The sequence below is a fragment of the Canis lupus genome, chromosome 20 (assembly GCF_011100685.1).
Source record: "Canis lupus familiaris isolate Mischka breed German Shepherd chromosome 20, alternate assembly UU_Cfam_GSD_1.0, whole genome shotgun sequence".
Lineage (NCBI taxonomy): Eukaryota > Metazoa > Chordata > Mammalia > Carnivora > Canidae > Canis > Canis lupus.
The window spans coordinates 38109183-38128032 of record NC_049241.1 but is presented as its reverse complement, the minus strand read 5'-3'; positions in this window follow the sequence as shown (position 1 = coordinate 38128032).

Below are 18850 nucleotides of genomic sequence, written 5' to 3'. Positions count from 1 at the left end.
ACCCTGCCTGGCTGCCCTCCTGGCCTGGGCCTGGCAGCTCTGGTTTTAAGCATTTTCCACAAGCAGCTCCTGGAGTGTGGGGGCGGCTTCCCCTTGACTTGCGTATCCTCAGCTCCCTCCGTGGCTAAAAATAACTTGAATTGCTATGCTCCCACCCTAGGGAGGAGGGGCCTGGGGGCTCCGAGGGTGGGAGTGTGGCGGCTGCCTAGAGAGGGGGTTCCCTGAGAGGGGATGGAGGAAGGCAGTGCCCGTGGGGGGGAAGGGGTGCAGGATGTCGCAGGGGACATGGCCCTTTCTCGCCTTCCTCCTCGAGGCCTGCTCCCGGAGTGCAGTTCAGTGCTTACAGAGCTCAGGGCTGGCCTGGCCCCTGGACTTGCATCCTGGAGGGGGACCAACCTGGCTGAGGTGGTGGCAGGGCTTCTTCCAGCACAGAGTCTGTTTTGGAGGAGATCTCACCCCAACATACTTTCGGGGCAAAAGCCCCTTCCACCCATTCCAGTGTAGACAGGGGGGTGGATCTGGGCTCCTGTCCCCCTATTTCTCCCTTCCTTGCCATGAGACACTGAGCCTCATTTGAAACCTGGGTGCAAATGCAAAATTAAGCACTTGACTCCCGGACTGCCCTGCCGAGGCCTCCCTCATTCCACCTCTTCAATCAGTCTGGAGAGGCAGCATTGGGCTCCCTGTCACCCCCTTCGTGCAGGGCTGAGAGGGACTACCCTCAGAGCAGGTGGGGCCTGTGTCAGGGTCCGGGAGGTAAGATTCTTGATACCCTGGGGTAGGTAGGAGTTGGGCAGGTGTGGCACCACCAATGAATATCTCTTAAGAGCCCAGAGGGTACCAGGCACAATTGATGTTGGAGGGGATGTGACCAGAGCAGGACAGATAGTAATCCCAGGCTTCGGGGAGCGTATGTTCTTACAAGGCAAATTTCATTCCTGTGCTTGTATTGTGTGGTAGGTCACCAGTGTCAGTTATATTATTATGCTCTGTCACTTCCAGATATTCTTTTACACTAAACAATTATTGTATTTAAACAAATAGATAAGGAATAAACACAAATTTAATTGATCTCTCCTTCAAAATAAAAAAATCCCAAAGTGGGTGAGCTCATGAGGCTGACCTCCCCTCTCTGCCTCTTCTCACATCACATTCATCCAGAAGGAGTCCCAACTCCTGTACCCCTATCTTCTCTCCACCCTCCAATCCTGATAGAATGTCTCACAGGGTCATTCTCTCACTCATTGACAGGCAAGGGTCATATTTGGCTTGGAACACCAGACTGGTAGGTGGGGCAGGATACTCGACCTCTGGGATGACCAGAGCCAGTGGGAAGATAAAATGCAATAGAGAGGAGTGCAGAGCCTGGTAAAGATCTCTCTCCCTTGGCCCAGGGCTCTTGCACTACATTAATAGAAGCAGAGGATGCAGAAGATGGGAGATTAACATGTCTACTCTGTCTCAAGCTTTTCATCTCTATTTGGGGGGCTCACTCTGCCATCTGTTTGTCCATCCATCCATCCATCCAATCATACATCTATATAACCATCTAACCAACCATCTATCCGTCTATGATAGGCAGGATAATGGCCCTCAAAAGATGCCTACATTCTTATCTTCAGACCCTGTAGATTTGTTACTTAACATGGCAAATGGGGAGTTAAGATTATGGGTGGAATTAAGGTGGTTAATCAGCTGACCTTAAAATAGGGAGATTATCCTAGATTATCTGGGTGGACCCAATGAAATTACAAGGGTCCTTGAGAGTGGAAAAGGGAATCAGAAGAGAGAACACAATGGCAGCATGAGAAAAACTCATCCCAACATTGCTGGCTCTAAAGATAAAGGAATGGAGTCACAAGACAAGGAGTGTAAACAGCCTCTAGAAGCTGGAAAAGCAAAAAAGTGGCATGAACGTTCAGAAAGAACGCAGCCCTGTCAGTGTCTTGATCTTAGCCTGATGAGAGCCATTTCAGATTTCTAACCTCCAGAACTGTAAGAGAATAGCTTTGTCTTGATTTCTGCCGCTAAGTTTTTGGTGATTTCTTAGAGCAGCCAGAGGAAACTAACACATCATCCAATGATCCAATCCATCGGGCAACCATCTATCCTCCCATTTATCCATCTGTCTTTCCATCCAACCAGCTACCCATTCCTTTAACAAATATTCATGGTAGAGGAGTGTCTCCTTTGTGGCAGTGGCCAAATCATGAAAGAGAACAGTTGGCACCTCCCAGGAGCTCCCTGTCCACTAAGGGAGACAGACACGGGGACAATCCAGCATGACCCTCAGTTGTGGTAGAACACAAGGCATTTGGGAAGGATTATGGGGGGACTCATGGCTTGATGGCTCTTGGTAGCCGGAACAGGACAGGAAGCACAGTAAGACAACCGTGAGTCTACAGGAATGGGTGCATATCTGTGTGCGTGCCTCTGTGTGTGTCATGATGCTCTGACTCTGGGGAACAGTTGGCAGAATCCTGGAGGCCCCACATCCCTACAGCAGTTGCCACACAGCAAATTGAGGTGTTTAGCAGGAAATGCCTAGGTAGCCATGGCAATTCGTATTGTGGAGCACAGGACAGTCACACCAGCGATTGTCAGCAAGCCCAGACCCGTGGAAAGGGATGGAGAGCAAGAGGCTTCAGTCGCTTTGCTTTCAGACTGTGCTACAGCTTCTGATCCCCAACCACATTGAGTCTCACAGTCTAGGAAGCTAACAGAGCTTTCCAGGAGCCTCCTCGATGGCTCCTATCTCAGCCTCATGGGACAGATGGGGAACCTGAGGCTCAGAAGAGGACAGTCTAGGGCATGTGACCAGAAGGGACCACCAGTGGGACTCTACCCACGCTTGGCTCTAGGTGTCCTCTACAGAGTGAGTCCACCCCACTTCCCCAGCTTGAAAGATTGTTTCTCTTAAGACTCAGAAGGGGACCAGCGAAGGAGTTCAGCTCAAGGAGCCAGGAGACCTGGCTTCATCGCTGACATGAAGGCGGCAAGTCCAGGTTAAGCTCATACCTGGAGTCCCCAGGGCAGGGCCTCACCTATGACCAGACCTATGAGCTGGTCATAGATGACTTCCTGAGGGCCATCTTGATGCTGTGTCCTCGGCCCCGGCACACAGCCCAGCACCTGCTGGATGAATACGCGGCTCCTTCAATGCCCGGTTCTGCTGCTTCCTCACGTGGGGCCTTGGGGACGTGACTGGCTGGCCAAGCCTCAGTTACTGCATCTATAAAGTGGGATGATCACATCAGCTCTTGGGAGGACTCAGCACGTGTATGTAAAGCACCCAGCGCATACCACACCATCTGTGCTGCTGTTGTGATTATATGAAATATTCTGCTGCCGGGGCGCCTGACTGGCTCAGTTGGTGGAATGTGCAACTCTTGGATCTCGGGTTTGTGAGTTTGAGCCCCATGTTGGGTGTAGAGAATACCTAAAAATAAAATATTGAAGAAGGAGGAGGAGGAGGAAGAGGAGGAGGAGAAGGAGGAGAAGAAGAAGAAGAAGAAGGAGGAGGAGGAGGAGAAGGAGGAGAAGGAGGAGGAGGAGGAGGAGAAGGAGGAGGAGAAGAAGAAGAAGAAGAAGAAGAAGAAGAAGAAGAAGAAGAAGAAGAAGAAGAAGAAGAAGAAGAAGAAGAAGAAGAAGAAGAAGAAGAAGAAGAAGAAATAATATTCTGCTCCTCCACCCTGACACTTGTTCACTCTTCCAAGAATGTTCTTCCTCTGTCCCTCTGCTCGTCCAAAGCCTGTTTTGCCTTTTGCCTTCTGCAAGGGCTCCCTCCATGTCTCCTCCTTTCCAGCTGTCACTGACCTCCCACCTCGAGTCACTCCTCTCTCTCTCTTTCTCTCTCTCTCTCATACACACACACACACACACACACACACACACACACACACACACACAACCACTCCATTAGCTTCCCTACTGCAATCCACTCTGTTCCCCTCATTACTACCACAAGCAGGCTCTGCATGAACCAAAGATCCTTGAGGCCCCAGGTCTCACGGAGCCTCTCCGCTGCATTCCTGGATATCATGCTGCCTGAGAGGGGCCATTCAGAAGCCCAGAATCTGGAACCTCTGGCCCATTTCAATGACGCCCGAGGACAGAAAGACAGAACGTGGGGAATCAGGATTGCCTCTGACTTTCTGGGCTGTGGGGCTCATTTCGCAGATGGGGAGACAGAAGGATCTGAGAGCAGGTACGCACAAGCTTACCCTCCAGTGACTCACATTTTGTCTCATTTTATTCCCGTGGCAACTTGCAAGGGAGGCTCTCTGCATACCCCATTTCATAGATGAGGAAATTCAGGGTCTAGGGGGTGAAGCTCACATAGCTAACAAGTAAGGGAGTCACTTAAGAACACCCGGTGAGTCTGTACCTTACAAAAGCAGTAGCAGCAAGAACTTCTGGATGATCTCCTGCCTACAGAGGAATACTTGGATGCTCTGAACCTCTCCTGACGGCCTTTAGGCCTTTCCGAGGGTGTCCCCACGGACCCCAGTCCATCTCATAACTGCCGCAGGAGGCAGGCCCCTTGGCTGTCCCATTTCCAGGAAACGTACAAGGTCAGGGTCTCTTGAGGATTCTGGTCTCACTACCCTCCCCCTGTTTCTTCTCAGGGACAGTTTTTTGGGGAGAGAGAAGCCTGGAGGTGGAGCTAGGATGGGAGATGGGTTGGGCATAACTTTTGGCTACCAGGGAAGCTTGCTCCCCGGTGCAGGGCCCAGGCTCTCCATGTGGTTCCTGTCTCCTTCCTGCCTCTCTCCTCCCCTGGTGCTGTAGCTCTGTCCTCGGCTGGGCCCAGATCTCTACTGGAAGACCAGGGTGGACACCTCTGAGGCCCACTCCAGCCACCTGGCTGGGTGATCTCAGCTTAGCCTCTTGGCTTCTCTGAGCTGAAACTGTTTCTCTGTACAGTTGGCAGCTTTGGGGCTCCAAGGCCTCAGGAAAACAAGGGAGGAGACTTTCAATCCCAGCACAGAAACCAGGTGAGGAAATAAGGCAGGGAGGCAGCCCAGGTACTTACTGCCTGCAAAGCTGCTTTAGTGCTACTGGGAACATCTTCAAAGGAGCAGTGAGGGGAGCAGCCCACATGCCCGGATCAGGCTTCCTCCTTCGGGACCTGTCTGCGATGGCGGTGGCTCCCAGCATGCTCAGGTGGAGGGACAGTGCGTCTGCCTCAGCCAACCCCACTCTGTCCCTCTGGCTCTCCTGCTTAGCACACCCCTGGGGCTGGGCTGGTGTCTCTAATTGGTGTAGACCAGGGCTCTCTGTGGGGGGAGATCCACCCCAGACTCCCCCCGCCTCCACTCATTCCCTCTGCCTGGAATAGTGCACCCTTCACCTGGCTCGGCCTAAAAGGTCACTCACTGCCTCTGGGAAGTTTTCCAGGACTACCCCAGCCAAGCCAGGCCCCTTTCTCCACACTTCCCCCAGCACCACAGGCTGCACCCTGCTTTTGCTTGTCCAGGTCCATCTCCCCCTGAGTGAAGGGAGACTCCTTGAGGGCAGTTTGGGCCTCCAGCACCCCCTGTCCTGGGCCAGGGCTCCCAGGAGAGCTCTCAGCTTTGTCTTCTTGGCCATTACTAATCCTGAACATAGTCCAGTATATTTTTCCCTGGAGGAGCCAGGCAGAAAAGGGCAGTCAGTCACTTTACCCCCCACACCTCTTGGCCCCCCTTTCTGAGCCTTTGTCCTGTTCTAGCAGCCCACCCATCTTCCCTGAGGCCTCAAGGGCTGCATAGGCATCCACCTTTTTCCTTCTAGGACTGCCCTTGTTGGGAGACACTATGAGCGGGAAGGGTCCAGGGCTGGGGAAGGGGGCTACCAGAGGATCCCTGACAGACGACTCCCCTGCCTCCCCACCCCCTGCCCCACTCCCATGTCCACAGCCCGTGATGGATACAGGATGGGGGAGGGGGGCCATGGCAATGGCTGCTCCTTGGTCCAAATCCAGGTCACTCCCGGCCTGCTCAGCAGCCGTCGGTAATTAGGGGCCAGCAGGACGTGGGCAGGCGGGTGGCAGGAGGCCTAATTGTCTGATTTTTCAGGTAATTAACGGGAGGCTGTCTGGCCTGTCCCCACAGGGCCCAGCATCCGCCACCCCATCCCCTGGGCAGCCCCAGCCGCCTAATGAGGCCAATTACTGAGTGGTGCCTGGACCCTCATTAGCCACCTGGAAAGGTCATGTGGAATGGCACTGGGGGCGGGGCTCAGCCAGCCGTGGCAGAGGCTGGGCCACCCCTGGAGATCCGGGTGAGGGCGAGCTGGCCGTAGATCTCCGCTGTGGCCCGTTGCAAGGTAGCCATAGCATGTCCCACACCTGGGACATCATTTTTGTCTCTCCTCGCAGGGCAGCAGCTTTAGGTCGAACCGTCCCCTGCCACTTCCCAGCAATGTGGCCTTGGGAGTGTCACTCCGCCTCTGACTCTATTTCCCAAATCAGCGACGAGGAACATAAAACACCTGGTGCACAGCAGGTGCCCGGCACATGGGCACCCACCTTCTTCTTTTTTTAAAGATTTTATTTGTTTATTCATGAAACACACAGAGAGGCAGAGACACAGGCAGAGGGAGAAGCAGGCTCCCCACAAGGAACCCCATGTGGGACTCGATCTTGGGACTCCAGGATCATGCCCTGAGCCAAAGGCAAGTGCTCAACCGCTGAACCACCCAGGCGTCCCAGTACCTACCTTCTTCCATAGAGTCCCCTCACTTCACTCGTGAGGAAAGGGAGCCCAGAGAGGGTTGGGCTGGAGGTCACTCATGTGTCCAGAGCCCACTCTGCAGGGTTCCCGGGGGCAGCAGGGGTGGCCCCCTGGGATTCACCCCAAGGGACTCAGTAGCTAGGCAGGCAGTCCTGGGAAGGGTCCATAGAGGCAATCAGGTGGAGGAAAGAGGCCTGAGAGTGGCTGGACCTTCCCAGGCACCCGAGCCGATAGAGGTGGGGAAGAAGGAAATCCCCCAAATCCCCAGGAAATGAGGGGCTTTGAAGATCCTGGTGGAACTGAAGGGCCCTCCCAGCCCCTGGAGGCTGCAGGACACCCAGGGATAAGCTGACAGGCGTGTGCCAGTGCCCCAAACTGCCATCCAAGGCAGGAAGCCATCCTTTCCTGGTTGGTGCACTCCGTTCTTGAACTAGGAGAGCACTATGCCTTCAGATGTTGAGTTTTTTTGGCTTCTGTGGCTCCTCTGTTTTAAGAATTCTGTGACCTAATTCCATGCTGACAAATTCCATGCTGTTCCCCGGCTCCTGTAATCATCAGCTAATGCTACTTTTGGTCCTACTGCCAGCCTAGAATCTAGGTCAAGGGTTTCCAAACTGTGTCCCCCAGGAGCCCTTAGGTGGGAGCAGAAGAGAGATGCTACCCATTCTCCAACTGGAGCAGCTGGGCTTTGATCCCTGATGGATCAAAGTAGCTGCTCCTTTGTGAGCCCTTGCCACATGCCAGGCACACCAGGGACTCTGCCTCCACAGTGGCATTCTGTCTTCATAAAAGCCTGTGAAGAAGGTAGCATCACGTTCCCATTTTACAGATGAGGATGCTGAGACTATCGGAGGCTGAGCAGCACATCCCAGGTCTCACGACTTGTGGGAAGGAGAGCCAGGACTCAGACCCAGTTTCTATTGTGAGCTACCGAAGATGTGGGTTCCACAGCTGGAAAGAAAACTAGGTGTAGGAGTCGGTGGGGGTGTCACATTTATCATAATTTGTTTCCTCCCGGTCAAGCATGCCTGCCTCTCTGCCCTGGGGGAGCAAGGTCTCCCAGCCCCAGGTTGCCCAGAGCCTCTGTACCCCAGCACATGGTGTCTGTGTGCGTGAGGGTCCATGTGCTGGATGCTTCCCTTCCCTCTGCTGTGGGCTCTGCTTTCCTTGCAGTCCAAACCAACAGGATCCAGCCCCGAAATAGCATATGTTTCCAGCCTCTGCTCATCCAAGTCATAAATCGCCTGGTGTGATGTGCTCCTTATGTCAGCTTGCTTCAAAACTCAGGGTGGGGGTGGCTGAGTGAGTTTAGGGAGCATGCAGGGCCTCCTCCACGCCGAGAGACCAAGCCGGGGGCCGAGGTGAGCCCAGGACGGAAGCCTAGGAAGGGAAGTGGGGGCCAATCCCTGCCAGGTCTGGGGGTAGGGGCTGGCCTGGGGCTCAGCCTGGGGTGGGAGTCAGGGGCTGGTGGCCCAGATTCAACCTAGATCTAAAGGTTCAGACAAACTGGAGCTGAGGTCAGAGATCAAAGGGTTGGACCTCATTCTCCTCCAACCGTCAAAGCTCCAGACTTAGCTTGGAGTCAGGGGTCAGAGGGCAGCAGCCATTGCTCAGAACTTGATGAAGATGGAGAGCCATGCTCCGTCTGAGATCAGGGTCAGGACTCAAGCTGATGTAAGGTCGGAGGTCAGAGGTCAGGATCAGCCTGGTGCTAAGGGCCACAGCTGACTGAGGAGGAGGTCCCCAAAGACCCAGAAGCCTTCCTATTTCCTGGAAATGAGTCGGACAGGACCCGTGACAGAGGGATGCCTGTGATAAGCAAGACGGGGTTTGTCGGGGGCGGGGTTGGCTTCCAGGGACTGAACGAGACTATGAACAGGACTGGGAGCAGATCTGGCTTGCAGAGCCACTAGAGCAGGGCCGTCCCTGCCCCGGGGATGGGAACCTCGGCTGTTCATCTCTGACGCTCACACGGTCCGATCATCCGAACGTGGCAGGCACCTCCCTGTGCACATGCCCTGTCGGGCGGGAGCCCCTATCTCTACCCTCACGACTGTGGCCCCGGTGGGGCGTCGGGGAGCTGCTGGGGAGGACTCACGGTCGAGGCAGCCACGTGACAGGCATGCTGTGGACTTACGTTCCTTCCCCGCCTCCGCGGCGAGGGGTCCCTCACAGTCACTGCCCCGGCCCTGCGGCTTCCCAAGCTGCCCCTAGAGGCGGCCTCGCAGCCCAGCCAGGCCTCGCGGGCCAGCAGCGCGTCCAGGCGCAGTTTTCCAGGCCTCCATCCTGCCAGCTGGGTCTTCCCGCCTCTTCCCTGCTCTGGGCCGAGCAGGACAGGTATTTGGGGACAAGCCCATACAACGGCCAGTGGGGAATCTGGGGGTGGAGCAGGCAAGCAGGAATGAGAGGCCAGCGGGCAGAGAAGGGTGCCAAGGAGGAAGCCTTATCAGAGGCCTCTCTGTTCTCGTCTCCCACGGGGCCTGGGCACGGACCAGTCTCAGGCCGTTCACCCTGCACTGGGGCCCTGACCCCAGAGGCCTCCTTCTCCCCAGGGCACCACGGGGAGATTCAACGCAGGCAGGCGGGGATGTGCATGTGGGAGAGGGGTGCAGAGGGAGGTGAGAGAAGCTCTGGGAGACAGGAGCAGTGGAGAGCCCACAAAGGACGTGTGGACAACTCGAGGGCTGCCCTGCCCACCCAGGATGCGAGGCCTCCAGGGTTTGGCTGTGAAAGTCCCGGTCACCTCCTCCAGCGAGCTATTAATACCCAGCTACGACCCACGCACCCTTGTTGGGAGGACGCCGAGTTCCTCGGGGGCTAAAAACAGTCTGAGATGGGGGTGAGCCAGGCCTTCTCCCTCTCTTCTTTCAGAGGGGATGAGGCCAAAGGCCAGGCTGGCCTGGAAAGGGGGTGGAGTCAGGGTGAGGGTGCAGAGGGTGACAGCTCTGGGGGTGGCCTGAGGATTCCAGCTTGGAGGGAGAAAGTGCTTGGCCAGGCCAGTCCCCATGGCTCAGAGACCTAGAGCGGGGGCTCGCCAGCAGTCCCACCCCGGAGGGGACCTCTAGCTAGCTCCACTAGCTCCTTGTCCCCACCAAGGCCTCCTCCTTCCCCTCAAACCTCACCTTGGTCTGCCCCAGGCTGCAGTGGGGCTGAGGACTGCCTGTCTGCTCCTGCCAGGAGGGGCCTGGAGGCAAATGGGGGCTCTAAGGGGAAGTCTGGAGCCTACCCTAAAGCATAGCCATTCATGTTTCAGCTTCATGTGTGAAGTCTCAATTATTCACAGCATTCTCCGAGGAGGGAATTACTAGCAGCCCCATTTTTCAGATGAAGAAACCGAGGCTTGGTCATTTCCCCAGAGCCTGAGCTGGAAAGACCTTGTTTGTTAGCCTTCAAACTCTACCTGTGTTGCCTCCTCTTACATCATTATAAAAGGAGGGTTTCTGGTTTGTCTTGGGGATCCATGAAACAGCTGCTTCCTTCAAAACACCCTAGTTACCACAGAGTTCTAGGCCCACTGGGGTGGCTAGACCAAGCACAAGGAGCCCACACAGGTGCCTTTCTCCTGCACTGGTGAAACCCCTCCCAGGGATCAACAGTCACTTCTTCCTCATTCCAGGGGCTCAAGGGCACATCCTAGGGTCCTGTGCTGGTTCTCTGGGCTCAAGGCCATCCAAGGCCACCTGCTCCCTGCTGTGTCCCCTTCCTTGCCCGTGACAGATGCTCCAGGATCTAGACGCAGACCCCAGCAAAGTACAGACTTGGCTGGGAGAGTCCAGATGAGAAAGTGGCTGAGAGGCGTCAGCCCCAGAGGCCCCCTGCCGGAAATCCCGACAGCTGCCTGGCTCACAGGTCCTGGGCACTGGGCCCTGACCCCAGGCTGGCTGTGGCTGTGTCAGGTGTCCAGAAGAGTTGGGGGAGGTGATGGCTAGAGCCAAGGGCAGTCTGCCTGTGGTTATGGAGGCTGTCCACACCTCCTGGGCTGCCAACATGGAGCGGGGCCAGGGGTGGGGGAGGGGTCCTGCCCTCCCCTGGAGGGTTTGAGGAGGAGATCTGGGCCTGGAGGAGAGGCAGGCCCCATCCTGAGGGGCTGGGAAAGGAAGTACGGTCCTGTCATAGGCTGAGAGAGACCTGGCCTTGCCTGAGAAATCTGAGGAGGAGGAGAGACCTTTACTTTAGTCTTGTGGGCTGGTAGAGGGGATATATTTCCTAGCGGCTGCTGGTGGGGATTGGGGCACAGGGGGGATTGTCTCAGTCTCCCAGCAGGGAAGGCTGCCTGCCATCTGGGCTCAGGGTGGAGGCAAGCTCTGGACCTGTCTCCCCCCGGTCTCCACTCAGCCAGCAGGTGGATGGCTCTGCATTTCTCCTAAGCAGCTGAAGGGCATGGCTGTGCAGGACGAGGCAGGGGCCCTCTGGCTGATAGCCCCGGGGCTTCCCTTCACCATCCATGAAAGAAAGGAGGTGGATTAGCCCTCCCTGGATTTTCCTGTCCCGAGGGAGGGTCTGGGTCTCTGCCTTGGGTGTCAGGCCAGGCTTAGAGAACTGGTTCGGGAGTGAGCCTCTTCCAGAATAGGCCCCACTGCTCCCTCAGCTCTCCTAATGCCCACGTGCTCACTCCTCTGGAACTGCCTCCCCAGGCAGTCTTCCTGGATTAACCGAGACGACTCCCACACCCGGCCTGGAGGGTCCGTGCCCCGCCAGCCCTGTTTCCTTGCAGCCCCTGCCAACAGAGCCTGAACTTATGAAGGCTTTGGGCCTCCATTCTCCTCATCCATTGTCCTCTCAATGCTACCTCCCTCCTGGCTCTCCCCTAGACCCCAGCCAGGCCTCCGGTTCGCTGACCAAACCAGCCCCTCTGCCACCCCAGCTCGGGGGCTCTGCTCTCATCTCAGCTGTCCCCGTTGCTGGGCCTGGGCTCTGACTGCCCCGTCTTTGCTCAGTCTCCTCCCCTGTGTCTCTGTCCCTCCTGTCTGCATATCTCTTTGTCCTTTGCTGACTCAGACGTGGTTCCATCTCAGTGTCCGTCTCCGGCCCTCTCTCCTCATCTGGCTCTCTCCCATCCAGTCTCAGATAGCTCAGCCTTCCTGTCACTGTTGCTCTGGGACCCTGTCCTGGTAGTATCTTCTCTCTTCACCTGGCCGGGATGCCTGCTGAGACATCTGCTCCGACGTCCATTTTCTCGGCCCCAGGAAGAGTTCAGACAACACTTGTGGTCTCAGCTCTGGTCCAGTTCCAGGGGAGTGGCTGTGATTCCCAGAAGGCGGGAGGGAAAGGCAGGCCCAAGGGCCACGTGCTTGCCTGTCCCTTGGAGGGCCTCCCTGTGCTCAGGCCACTGGCCATGATCTGTGCCCAGGGTCCCGACTTCCCTGCACCACTTATGGTTGTGTGACCCTGGGTGAGCTCTGAGCTTCAGTTTCCTCTCTTCCAGGGCCAAGTAGCAGGTGCCACATGATGAAATGTCAGCGTACTTGGCAGGTACTTGGCACTGTGCCCAGTACATAGTAGTACTCAATGGAGTCCCCATACTGTTACTGTGACTCTAATTCCCCACGGCCCCCAGAGCCATGATGGGTGGAGTGGGGGATGGGCTGAACCTCTGCTGCTTGAAGTGTCCCATGTCCGTCCCAAGTCCCACGCCCATCCCTTCCTCTGGGGGACAGAAGACATCCCCCCACACCTGGGACCTTCCTGTCCTCAGAGTCAATCTGAATTGCACACCGTGGTACTCACCAAATTAATTACTGCCGGCTTGGGGATATACTTTTTTAAGAAGACATTTTCCAGGGGGAGAAACACGCAGGAGCTATAATTAGTTGGGAAAAGGAAAGAAGAGCGGCGCGTGTGAATCACCAGTCCCAGTGACAGACTGTTAGAGCCAAGCAGAAGTTTGGGGAGAAGTCGCAGGGGTGTGGGTGAGCTGGGGATGGGGTGCGGGCATGCTGGGGTCCTCAGGCATAAGGCACATTCACCTGTCACTGCAAAGTCTTTCTGCTCTCCCCTAGACTTGTCACCATCGCCTTAAGAAGGTCCCAGCTTCTCAGCTCCCCTCAGCTCCCTGGGTGGCCTGCCCACCCCGGGGCTACTCATCCCAAGGCCACTGCCAGTCCCTGCTCACACGGACGTGGTTAGTGACCCTGGAGCTCAGGTGAGGAGGGAGACACTGTAGAGAAGTTGAGCTGCCCTGGGTTTAGAAACCATCTAGTCCAAGTTCCAATTCATTCATTCATTCATTCATTCACTTGCTCACCAAATGCTGAAATACCGCTTGTGCCTGGCCTACAGACAAGCAAACTGAGGCCTGAGGCTACACACCTGGGAGTGGAACAGCTTCTCTGCCTGTCCTGTCACACCAACTATGCCAAGTCAGACCCTGGGCAGGGCCCCGGGCCACTGAGGTGACCGTGACCAGGCGTACTCTCATGGTACCCATATCCCAATGTGGGAGGGAGCCAGGCACCTGTAGGGCAGAAGGCCTCCAAGTGGGAAGCACAGGGCTGTGGGAGCCCAGAAGTGGCTCCGGATCCAGTTTGGTGGTCATAGAGGGCTTTACAGGAGAGGAGATGAAAGATGTTCAGAGGCTGGAAATGGCTCTATGGCTCATCATGCCTAGAGGGACCTTAAGTAGCTCCGTGGCTGGGCTCAGGGAGCGGCAGGTGGGGAAGGGGTGCTGGGGAGTGTGCCTTCTGAGCCAGGTCATTATGGTGCCCATCCCCCATGTTTCTCCTGAGCAGCTGAAGGGGCATGACCTGCTGGGTGCCCCTGGGGCACTGTTTACCATGTGGCTCTGGTTCCTGGGGACTCTCTGCTAGCTCTTTTTGCTATCTGGGACCCACTGACCCAAGCTAAACCATGTCTGAGCAGTCAGTGGCCAAGAAGGTGGGACCCAGTTCTCTCTCTGCCTCTCCCCTGGCTGAGGGCTGGCTACCCAATTCTCTAGGGGCCTCAGGGGGGCTACACTATAGCAGTTGGCCTGTGCCTGAGAGCAGAGGCCCCAGGTCTCTAGCGAGAGGACACTTCCTCCCCTGGGAGAGGATGGCATCATCCAGCACACAGAGAGCTCCCTCCTAACCCCAGACCAAATTAGCCTTCCAAATTACAGGCTGCATATCCTCCAAATTGAGGATTGGGTGGGAGAACAGAGGCCCAGCTCTCCTTCCCACTTCCTGTTCACCGAGGACTCTCAGTTGGTCCGTCCACAAATAACAGGACCACATTCGGAAACGATTCTGGGCACATACACTCTCCCACCCCAGGGTGCCGGGATCCCCCAGGTTCCAGGCCCCAGACTAACATCCAGGCTCAGGACAAGCCTAAGATTTGACAATGAGCTTGGAACCAGGACATTTGGTCAAGGCCAGTTCAGGGTTCTGAGCACCTTTTAGGGGTTACTCATTCATTTGACACTTTCTGGAGACATTCCCTCTGCCAGGCATTGTGCCAGGCCCTGCGACACTGGCTGGCACGGAGCTGACAGACATGTGACCAGGCAGGTATAGGACAGAATGAGCAGGCTTGTGGCCAGGGGAGCACAATGGCTGTGGGAACCCCTGATGGGGTAAGAGAGAGCTTCCTAGAGGAAGGGGGTATGTACATAAGCTGATTCTCTCCTTAGCCAGGGGAAAAGATGGGGAGACAGTTCCAGGAAGAAGAACATCACATAAGTGCAAAGGCCCAGAGCAGAGTGAGGGGGTGGGTCTCAAGAAGCGAGTGGAGGCACTGGTCTCTTTTGACTCCAGGGTCTTGTCAGGCATGTTGGGCAAGTGGCTTTCATCAGGAGGAGGAAGTCTGGGGGCAGGGGAGTGGAGGAGGATGCGGGTGTGTGTGCAGAAACAGAGCTGGACCTACAGCCCCAGCCCAAGGGCTCCTGGGAGGTAGAAGGGGGCTGCGGGGGGCATCCCTGGGACCTCCCACACGAGTCTCCCTCAGACCCCTTCCAGATGGCCTCAGGCCTTTGAAGAAATAATCCAGTTTGCTGCAAGGAAAACATGGAACATGACTGGATTTCTTTGTGTCCTGAAATTAGGGTTACTTTCTATGTTTTTGCTAATTGGTTTGGGATTTTTTGTGTTTTTGTTTTAGGAGAAAATTATTGTAGATGCTGAAAATAAATTCAAGTATTGCATGGTGCTGAGTGCAGAGTGAAAGGAACATTCCCTGAACTCGCCCACTTTTGTGTCACAGAAGAGGCAAGTGAGGCGGGGAGGGAGCGAGGCAGGACCAGGGCACACAGCCACCCCCCTCGGTTCTTGTCCCCCAGGAGCAGGAGAAGGTGGGGTGGCTTCCAGGGCTCAGTGGAGCAGAGGAGACATGGTGGGGGTTTCTCACGGAGGGAGAGATGGAGAGGACCTGGGAGTTCTTCCAGCTGCTGGTCTTGTTTGCACACCTCCTGGGACGGAGAGCTCACTGCTTGCCGGCTGCCCGTGGTGAATTCGGCCCGCTGCAGCTCTTTAGCAGCTCCTCCCGAGTATCCTCCAGCTCACGCTCCAGGTTCTCTGCGTCCTAACCTCTGGCCAGCCGTCGCCCTCTCATCTTCACCTCCGCCCGAGGTGAGGCTGGGGCCCGGGTGGACTCCATAGGCTTCTGCACGCTGCATGTCACTGCCTCTGCTCTGTCCCGAGTGGGTGGTACCTGCAACTCTGGGCCTGACGGCTGGCAGGGCTGCCGGCCCAGAGACTCCCTCGCTGCGGCCGCACGGGAACCTGAAGAGAGGCACGTGGTCTGCTTCCTGGATGCCTCGCCTGTTGTCCAGCACATGCTGCGTGTCCCACCCGGCCTGGCTAAGCACAGGGGCCAGTGGGGAGAGGAAGGCCCTGACAGACCGTTCCACGGGCGTGGAGGAGCAGCCGGCCAGGGCACCAGATCAGTGCGCTCCTCCCTCGGCCCGCGATGGCTGCTGGGCCCTCAGAAACGCAGTGATCACAAACCTGAGCCCTCCCCCCAGAAGCCCATGGTCTGGACAGGCTTGGGGGAGACAGCAGACCACAATCAAAGGCCCACATCCCCCGCCATGCCAGCAAAATCAGCTCCAGACTTTTAGAAGCAAAATCCTACATAATCCAGCTCCCCCCGGCAGAGAGAGGGCCCTCTAAGTCGCCTCTGGCCTCCTGCTCCCTGTGCTTGAGCTACCATGGCTCCCAGGAGCCCAGCCGCCGAGGCCCCGCATGTTCTCTGCTCTCTCCACCCTCCAGCCTCTCCTGGAGCTCAACCCCACTCGAAGTACTGAACACTCTCAGGTTTTAACGGCCTCTCTGGCCCTCTGGCCTTGGCCTAGGTTGTTCTGTCCGCCTGAAAAATGTCCTCTCCCTTTCACTTGCTAACTCCTACTCACTTTCCAGAGTCAGCTTCCCAGCCCTCTTGCTGGGCAGCTTTCCCAGCTTCCAGACCGTGACGGCCCCCTGGTGCCTGTCCCGGCAGCCCCCTGCACTGCCCTTGGAGCACTTCAATCAGATCTTTAATCGTGTGCTTATTCCATTGGCATCTGCCCCCACCACGGAGAGCCGGAGGGGCCGGTTTCTCTTGATCACTGCTGTATCCCATTGCCTCATCCCCAGATGAGCCCAGACCCTGCTTAATCAATATATGTCGGGTGATGAGTAAATGAATGTCAAAGCCAGTGTTTCTATTCATAGAAATGTAAGTTTAGGCACACGGGGCCAGTAAGATTGAAAGTGCGTGTGCTAGAGGTTGCAAAGATGGTTACACCGGCTCCTAAAATGTAACCAACCCTTAGCCCGCCCCAGCGTCCCAGGCCAGGGCGGCTTCCAGGCCACCTTGAAGTTAACAGCAGCAGCAATGATGCTGGCTGCTTGTTGGAAGCTACCTCAGCACCCAATACGTACAGAATGTTTTTTCAATGAAACATTATATCTAGATGCAAGAACCTAGGGTATCAAAGAATTACATGGAGCCAAGATTCATTCATCAACAGATATTTCTTCAGCACCCACTACGTGCCAAGGGTTGGCTGAGCACTGAGGATTTGGCGGTGGACAGACAGACCTGCCTTTGCATCAGTCTAAAGCCGGGAGAAAAAGCAGAGCCGATGGACCTCCCCTTTGGCCTTCAGATGAGGGAAGGGAAGACATTTCCTCCTACAGGATGTGTCACCTCTGGGCATAGCCGCTGTCTGCAAAGAGGCACAGACTCACCCTGTCCTGCGGGGCCCCAGAAGACCCAGGCCAGCCTGGGACCCTGGAGACTCCAGTCCTGTGGTTGGGGGCCTGGGTCAGTTGCCCTCACACCCCGGGGTCTGTGTTCAAGCAACAGTTAGAGCTAGGATGGGCCAGTGGACCCCCCAGAGGTGGCTCACCACCTTCCCCTTCCACAGGATGCCACCCCAAGTCCTGTATGTGGGATCCAGCATTCCCCTCCTCTAGCTCCCTGCCCCCCACCATCAGCTTCTGCCAAGGGCCACAGATGGGTCACGTACGGGTCACGGCTCAAAGCAGCTCCTCCCTGCTGCCCTGCCGGGTCATGGTTCAGTGAATCCTGCTGTGTGTGTGTGTCCGGGTAGGGGACACACAGGGGACAGAGGGGGCTCTGGAAGAACGAGGCCTTGCTTTCTCCTCACACTCCCCAAGACAGGGCCTTGTCTTCTGCTTCAGACCAGAGGCCCCAAGAGCCTTAACCAGGAAGATGACTGGAAATGAGCCCAGAGCCCCCATCCCAACCTGGCAAGACTCTTGGGTCAGGGGCCTGGAATCTTCAGCCGCTGACGTGCTAAGGCTCCAGTCCTCACCCAGCTGTGCCCTGCCCAGGCAGGGAGGGCTCTGAAGGACACAGACCGCTCTTCCTCCTTCCTCTGTCAGGACAGTGGGGCCATTTATCAGGGAGATAAGCAGTAGCCAGAGGGCAGAGTTGGCGGAAGGAGCTGTCTGGAGGAGATAACCTGCGGTCACTCAGAGGGCACGGGAGGGCTTCTGTCCCCAGCCTCAGGCCACCCAGACTCTGCCCCAGACCCTACTCAGACACCTGCCCCTAAACCTGCTGACCTCGGACATCTGACTGTCTTGCCTCATGGAAAAACCTGCTGTCCTCCAAGAACAGGGAGTGCGCGCTTCAGTCAGGCCTGGAGTACGTCTCCTCTTCACACTCTGAACCACGTCAGGGCCCCTGTGATTAAGCCTCACCTAATTTATAGATGGAGAAACTGAGGCCCAGGGGCATGGGCTTTGGGCTGCTCTGGTCCCGACGCTGCCCTCAGTCCTCCTGCACGGGGTGGGAGGGGAAATCCACACAGCACTGTGTTTGTCAGCACTTAGAGTGTCCCAGGTGCATTCGTGTGCGGCCTCTGTCCTGTCCCCTCTCCCCTGAGGCCCAGGCATCGCCTTGTCTGCCTTTTCCAGATGGAGGCAATGACCAGAGAGTGAGGTTGCCGACCAGAGGCTGAACCACTGGGAAGTGGCTCAACTAGGGTTTAGATGTGGGGTTCTCAGAGCTGCATCCAGGGTCTAAGCTGGCCATCTCTCAGCACTGTTGGCCCGGAGGGGCCTTGGGCGCATGCCAGAGGCTAGAACAAACCCACCGGGTAGAGGACAGGTCTGGGGTCCCTCTGCCCACCTCAATTTGATCTAAATCTAAATCTGACACCCCCAAAATTGTCAGGATTTTCCAAGGCTGCTTTGCTCACCCCATTTGCCTACAGTGGCACGCGGTAAGGCCTCAGTAAATATTTCTGAAATCAATAAGTCTAAAATAAACTGCCATGGGAGCATAGATAATGATGTTTTCCCCCTTTGTGGACTCCTGGAGCTGGTCAGCCCCAGTTGGGGGGCTGTACACACTGGTCTTGATATCTCCCCATCTTGGACATGCCTGCCTATCACCTGCTGGATCAGAAAAGATGGGGTCACCCTTGGGAACCAAGATGAGCCCAGGCCTTAGATTGCAGAGGTGAGGAGGAGGAGAAAGAGGAGGAAGAAGGAGGAAAAGACCCTTCTCCTGGGCTGGGGGTTGGACTCATCATCATGTCCCATGTGGACACTCCTGTAGCCCTGTAGCCCTCACCAGCAGGGGCTCTAAGGGCTGGTGTTCCCAGGGTGTTGGATGGACTGGGTCTGGTTTGGGGATGACCCCTGGCTCTCCTCTCTTAGCCCCAGTGTCCAGGACAGTGATGTGATCCAGAACTACAGACGCTT